Genomic DNA, 7,769 nt, shown 5'->3' with positions numbered 1-7,769 from the left:
TTGGAAAAACCAGCTCATTTTTCCTGTAGGGTTTTCCATATCCGGGATTATGCTGATTGCAACCCCCTGTCATTGTTTAATGTTTTCTGTCCCCTATATTTCTTGCAAATTTGTAGTTAGATACGGATGCTTAATCGGAGCAGGCTCCATTTGAGGGAAGACTACTCCCTAAGTGGTATTGTGTATTCCCTACGCATCACATCTGGAGGCACATAATGCCTGTTTTTTCTCTCTCTTTTTTTTTGAGATGGCGTCTCGCTCTGTTGCCCAGGCTGGAGTGCAGTAGCGTGATCTCAGTTCACTGCAACCTCCACCTCCTGGGTTCAAGCAATTCTTTTGTCTCAGTCTCCCAAGTAGCTGGGATTACAGGTGCCTGCCACCACGCCTGGCTAATTTTTTTGTATTTTCACTAGAGACGGGGTTTCACCATGTTGGCGAGACTAGTTTTGAACTCCTGACCTCAAGTGATCCACCTGCTTCAGCTTTCCAAAGGGCTAGGATTACAGGCAAAAGCCACTGCTCCTGGCCTTTTATCTCTCTTTTAGTGATGTTAACACTGATCCCATAGTTTAGGAGCTATTAGCGTAGCATATTGCAGTAGCTTCCTCACTGGACTTCCCATTTTTTCCTTGCTCCCACCTCATCCCACCTCATCAAGGATATTCTTTATGGAGGGACTGAACTTTGTGTTGGCTAGGCAGCTTTGCTAATTTTGGTAGGGCTTGACTGTATGGTTTTTCTGATCTCAGCTAGGGCTTTCTCACTAGTTGACCAGCTGTTTGTCTAATCTAGCGTGGCCTCCACTGGGACAGCTCATTTGTTCCTTGTATGTCATCCCACAGCAGGCTAATTCAGGCATGATCTTGTGGCAATCATAGGGTTCCAAGAGTCTTCTAAATTTTAAATCATCCGATACATTAACAGATCATTCTTTCTTAGCAAAGCAAGTTATTCATTAGACTTCCAATTAGTTTTCAATATGAACATTCAATACATATACAATATGTGATAGATCTGACCTTTCTGGAGTTTTGACAGTTCATTTTGTCTCTTATGTAATAGGATAAGGTTTATTATTAACATTTGCTAGTTCTTGTACTTACATAGCTTTATAGACTTTCTGACATGATTAAAGGTCTTTATCATTTTGTTCTTGAGCTTGTCAGTTCAATCCACACCAGAATTCTTTATTTCCTTTAATTTGTCTCATTGACTCTTTTACTTCCTGCACAATTCTTCTTCTTTTCTTTTGACAGCCCAAGCAGATTTACAGACAGTCTTGTTTTATCTGTGCTGACGTATCTATTCAGTTTATCTCTGGGAAATTCAGGAGAAACCTGTTGAAGTTCATGTTTATATGCTTTTGTGATATTAAATTAACAAATGTTAGGCACTGACAGAGTTGAGAAACAAAAATAGAGGGATGGCAAACCCAGGCACATGTAGATGGAAGGGTCACTCGGGAAAGTGACCCTTCTATGAGATATGGAATATTTTCCCTGAATGTTGGAAGAAATTCTGCCAACTTATTTATTTCTTCCATAACTTAGTGTTTGGTCTCTTAAAGTATACAAACAAGACATATATAGTTTTCCTTGACCAAATGTAACACCATATTTTAAAGTTCTGTATCACATTCTACAAGCTATTTTAAAAATATCAATTTACTTGTGCTAACAAAACCTTGTGGGATACCTCAGGAGATATTAAACTTAGTCTATAGGTTAAAAAAAGCTAATGCTCAGGAAATTGACTTTCCTTTAACTAATGGGAGAGCAGAGGATGAGGCTAGAGCTCACAGGCCTAACTCTATACTCGGAGGCAACCGCTTGCTAAGTGCATACTCAAGGCAGAATATCTTCTGGCCCGAACCTGAAGGATGTTACATAACAAACTATTTTGCTTGGAAATTAATAAGGGAAAGCACTGGATGGATTTTGCTAAGCAACACAGTGATCTCCAAATGTCAAGGAAGTAGAAAATAAAAAGATAAATATGTTTTCAGAACTTAGCCAGCTTCATGTGGGTCACCACAGCCTTGTGTGAGACAAGATAAAAAATAATTAAAAACTCTAAAGGCTTAAGTGTCTCACGTTACACGTTCTTACAATCTGTCTTGGAACTCCAAAAAGGTTTTTTGAATACCATTATCACTAGTCAGTTAAAAATATTAGCTTCACACAGATTATCAGTAAAATATTAAAAATATTTCTTGAATGTCTTAACACTGTTTACTATTTTCAAGGAGCAATTTGATGCAAATAAAGTTTGTCCTAGTAACTTTTTAGAGACAGGAATCCCTTTTGAGTCACAGACCACTTAAGGATCTTTTGCAAGCTATGACTTATCTCCTTAGAAAATGCATCTTTAGACCCCAGCAAAAAAATAAAAGTACTGCTGTAAAAAAGAAAGAAAGAAAGAAAGAAAGAAAGAAAGAAAGAAAGAAAGAAAGAAAGAAAGAAAGAAAGAAAGAAAGAAAGAAAATAAAATGTATCTTTGAACATATACTTTACATTCAGAATTTGGGGTTTTATGGGCATTCCAGAGCCCTTCCATGGATCCTCTAGGCCTGAGTTACGGGCTTCATTTGTCTCTAGTGTAATGAGAAGAAACCAAGTATGGAATCAAATATGCCCCTAACTTGCCATCTGATCTTGTTTCTTTGTTTGTTTGAGACAGGGTCTTGCTCTGTTGCCCAGGCTGGAGTGCAATGGCGTGATCTTGCTCACTACAACCTCCACTCCCCCAGGTCAAGTGATCTTCCCACTTCAGCCTCCCAAGTAGCTGGGACTATAGGTGAGTGCCACCATGCCCGCCTAATTTTTGTATTTTTTGTAGAGACAGGATTTTGCCTTGTTGTCCAGGCTGGTCTCGAACTCCTGGACTCAAGCAATCCACCTGCCTTGGCCTCCCAAAGTGCTACGATTACAGGTGTGATCCACTGTACCTGGCTGCCACCTGATCTTGATAAAGTCATTTGGTATCTTTAGGACACAGTTCGTCATCTGTGAAATAAGAAATATAGCTAGATAACCTTCCAGATATAACTGCCTTTGCTCTTTGGAGCTAATAAGCTGGCTGAGAAGATAAAATGGTCACAAAAATATTCAAGGCAATTTTTTCTCCTGATATTTATTATAAAAATTTTCAAACAGCAAAATGGAAAGATTTTATAGTGACCACCCATATATCCATCACTTAAATTCTGCCATTAAGCTTTATTATATATTTATTCATGTAGCCATTTCTCTATCCTGAAGTACAGTGCTCGGTGCGATCTCGGCTCACTGCACCCTCCGCCTCTCAGGCTCAAGCAATCCTCCCACCTCAGCCTCCCGAATAGCTAGGACTACAGGTGCACACCACCACACCAAGCTAATTATTTTTTTTTTGTGGAGACAGAGTTTCACCAGGTTCCCCAGGTTGGTCTCAAACTCCTGAGCTCAAGCAATCTGCCTGCCTAGGTCTCCGGAAGTGCTGGGATTACAGGTGTGAGTCACTGCACCTGGCCCAATTCATCCTCTTATGAATATATTTTGCCTTTCTGCGCTACCCACAGAAGGATCCATACTGTGTTGTTCTGGATTCCCTTTGTAACTTAAAGGAAAACGTTCACAATGTCCAGAGCCCTTGATGTCCTGCCAATGAAGAAGGAGGACATCCTCAAGTTCCTTTCAGCAGGAACCCGCTTTGGTGGCACCAACCTTGACTTCCAAATGGAACCGTACATCTATAAAATGAAAAGTGATGGCATCTACATCCTAAATCAGAAGAAGACCTGGGAGAGGTTTCTGCTGGCAGCTCGTGCCATTGTTGCCATTGAAAACCCTGCTGATGTCAGTGTCATATCCTCCAGAAAAACTGGCCAGAAAGCCATGCTGATATTTGCTGCTGTCACTGGAGCCAGTCTTGTTGCTGGCCGCTTCACTCCTAGAACATTCGCTAACCAGATCCAGGCAGCCTTCCAGGAGCCACAACTTCTGGTGGTTTCTGATCCCAGGGCTGATCACTAGCCCCTCACAAAGGCATTTTATGTTAACCTACTTACCATTGCTTTGTGTCACACAGATTCTCCTCTGTGCTATGTGGACATTGTCATCCCATGCAACAACAAGGGAGCTCACTCAGGGGGTTCGACGTGGTGGATGCTGGCCTGGAAAGTCCTGCACATGCCTCGCACCATTTCCCACAAACATCCGTGGAATGTCATGCCTCATCTCTACTTCTACAGAGATCCTGAAGAGATGGAAAAAGATCAGGCTGCTGCTGAAAAGGCTATGACCAAGGAGGAATTTCAGGGTGAACAAATGTGCCAGCTCCTGAGTTCTCCGCTACTCAGCCTGAGGGTGCAGACTGGTCTGAACGCATGCAGGTGCCCTATTCAGCAGTTCCCTACTGAAGCCTGGAGTGCTCAGCCTGCTACGGGAGACTGGTGTGCAGCTCCCACTGCTCCGGACACTGAATGGGTAGGAGCAACCACTGAACAGCCTTAAGCTCTTAAGCTGTTCTTTGCACAGGCACTTAAGCAACATGGAAATAATGTTGATGGAAAATAAGCATCAGTTTCTAAATAAAAGGTAAAAATAAATAAATATATTTCAAAGTAAATCACAGATTCCCTATATTCCCCCTAAATATTTCAGCATACATATCAAGTTCAGTATTTGTTTATAGTTTTCTTCTTTTGATGTAAAATTTACTTATGAAGGAATGCACAAATCTTAAGTTTATATTTGTTGAGTTTTGGCAAATAATATCATTCTTTATAACTCAGGGGTCCCCAGCCCTTGGGCCACAGACTGGTACCAGGCCACACAGCAGGAGGTGAGCTGGCACTACTGCCTGAGCTCTGCCTCCTGTCAAATCTGCAGCAGCATTAGATTCTCATAGGAGCTGGAACCCTATTTTGAACTGCATGTGCAAGGAATCTAGGTTATGGTGCTTCTTATTAGAATCTAACTAATGCCTGATGATCTGAGGTGGAACAGCTTCATCCCAAAACCACCACGCCCATCCTCCCTACCTTCCTTCCCCCTCCCCAGCTCTCCCTGCTGGAAAAATTGTCTCCCCACCCACCCCCATGCCCTGTTCCTGGAAAAATTGTCTCTCAAGAAACCGGTCCCTAATGCCAAAAGGGTTGGAAACCACTGTCATAACTGAATCCTTGCTACACTCTGACACCCGTGTCCTTTCTCCTTTTATCACACTCACCTGGAGAAACTAAAACCTTGCTTAAATCCCACTCTCCTGATAAAAATTGATCTGTGCCATTGAATAAGACAAGACAAAAATGGCTATGTTGACTATTTCAAATTTAAGATTACTAACATCTAGTGGGCCTTTAATGCTTCCCAGAAATTATCCTATATTTGCTTAGCTCCATCTTTAAACCAGCGTTTTTCAAATTATCCACAGTGAGAGAGACCAGCTTCTTATAATTTTAAATCTATCTTGGTATAATACTTCGGTAAATTACAACGAAAATGGGCTGCAAGAAAAATGAAATAAAGAAAGACATAAAAATATGAGTCTCTAACTTCTATTATTACACTTAACAGTCATAAAATTACTCTGTCCAGTTGCTACAGAATCTTCTAAATGCATATTCTTAATTTCTGAAGTCATCTTTTCATGGACGGATAACAAATAATTTGCAAAACAAACAAACAAACAAACAAACCAAAAAACACTGGTCTGCAGAATACCTCTTGAGTTCTACTGCTTTAGTGACTAGAATATTTTGTAACTTCTCTCTTCTCAAACTTCCGTCACTTTCTTAGCCTTTATCACTGTCAGCTGATGATTTTGCTTCACCAAGACACTTGGAGGAATTACAAGAGACCTTTCATAAGCTCTCCCTGGCATTTCTACTTGTCTACCAGTATCTGTGCCCACATGCACTACCTTTTCTTACATTACTTATGGACAAACTGCCACGCTCCTAGCAAAGGCCAGTCCCTTTGCCTGAGTGCTAATGTCATGCCCTTCAATGCAAGGATGCTGCTGGGGTAGCTCTTCCTTCTCTCTATGACCCCATTCCCGTCAGCATACAGTCATGCTGCCGCTATTCCTCCCATCTGAGAAAACCTCTCATGGCCCTCCCTCCTACTCCAAGAAGCACACTTTTTTTCTCTGTCCCTTTCCTGCAAAACTCTTTAAATTAGGTGTTTATACTAGCTGTCTCCAATTTATCTCCAAAAGTCTCTGGCGGACCCACTTACGGCAGGTTTTCACTCCCAGCACTGCACTAAAACTGCTCTTTTTAAGGTCATCAGTGGCATCCAGATTTCCAAACCCAATGGACATTTTTCAGTCCTCATCTTTCTTGACCTGTCAGCAACATTTGAAAATTGATGACCTTCTTCCTTCAAAAACTTTCTTTTCCTGTCTTCCAGGATACCATTCTAGCTTGCATTTCCTCCCACTTTTCTGGCCTTTTCTTTTCAGTTTCCTTTGGCTGACCTGGAAATGTTGGCGTGTCCATTCTTGGCCCTCTCCTCTTTCCTGTCTACACTTATTCCCTACATGATCTCATTCAACTTCATGACTTTACCATCCAGAGGCTGATGAATTTCAAATTCCTTTACCTCTTTCTTGACCCCCAGGCTGCCTACTTGCCATCTCCCATTGACTATCTGATGAGCATCTGAGTATTTCAAATTTAACATGTCCAAACATAGCTCCAGGTATTTCCTTCTACTTCAAACCACCTTTTCAGTTCTATTTTAGTCAGTAGTAACTCCATCCTTCCAAAGCCTAAAACCTGGGTATTATCATTCACATCTCTCTTTTTCTCATACTCCACATCCAATGCCTTAGCAACTTTTATTAACTAATCTCAGTTTACAAGAGACCTAAAGGATGAAGGGTTTTTGCATAAAGATAAAAGTAATGCATTTTAAAACAGAAATACTAAGAGAATGCCAATATTGCCTCTGAGCCCACTGAATATGGGAGATGCAAAATGAATAGTCTCCACTTCAGAGGGCTGCAGTAGCTTGGTGGGGGTGTAGAATGTTCTTAAGTTCTCCATAGGCAAGAGGTGAGGCAGACCTTGTGAAGAGACAGAGGATGAGAAGATTTTGCTAACAGTGAAATTATTGCTCCAGAGGATGGAAAGGAGAATGCTGGGGAGATAACAGGGGAAGGATACATCATCAGCACCACCATCATCATCCTGCCATCTAATATCACATTAGAAGGATAGTAAGTACATACACACACAGACACTAAGATCTTGAATACATTGTATATATGGCAATGTTAATAATTTAATGCCAAAGCAAGGTAATTAATAATTCCTGAATTGAAGAGAAAGGACAAATAATATGATTCCACTTATACGACATACATAGAATAGTCACATTCATAAAGACAGAAAGTAGAGTGGTAGTTACCAGGGGCTGGGACAAGGGAGGAATGGGGAATCAGTGTTTAATTGGCCCTGGGTTTCAGTTTGGGATGATGAAAAAGAGATGGATGGTGGTGATGGTAACACAACAATGTGAATGTGTTTAATGACACTGAACACTTAAAAATGATTAAAATGACAAATTTTATGTTATGTGTATTTTACATTTAAAAAGAATTGAAGCAGTGTGCATTTTAACATTTGGCTAATCCAAGGGCGCTCAGAGAGTGGCAACTGCACACCGTAACAGAGGTCTGACACGTGAAAAGTGTTCTGCACCCATCGTTGTCTTTCATCCTCACCACGGTCTGATTAGGAAGGTATCGCCACTCCACCAGAGGAGAAGGAAAACTGAGAC

At 41.1% G+C, this 7,769-nt stretch overlaps 1 pseudogene; it reads left to right on the top strand.

Annotated features, from left to right (window-relative positions):
- The first annotated feature begins 3,617 nt into the window (after window positions 1-3,617).
- LOC105548093 lies at window positions 3,618-4,493 on the top strand (annotated as a pseudogene).
- The last annotated feature ends 3,276 nt before the right edge of the window (window positions 4,494-7,769 follow it).

Source organism: Mandrillus leucophaeus, unplaced genomic scaffold (assembly GCF_000951045.1).
Source record: "Mandrillus leucophaeus isolate KB7577 unplaced genomic scaffold, Mleu.le_1.0 Scaffold40, whole genome shotgun sequence".
Classification (NCBI taxonomy): Eukaryota; Metazoa; Chordata; class Mammalia; order Primates; family Cercopithecidae; genus Mandrillus; species Mandrillus leucophaeus.
Note: the sequence above shows the minus strand (reverse complement) of the source record. Positions and strands in the feature narration are given on the sequence as shown.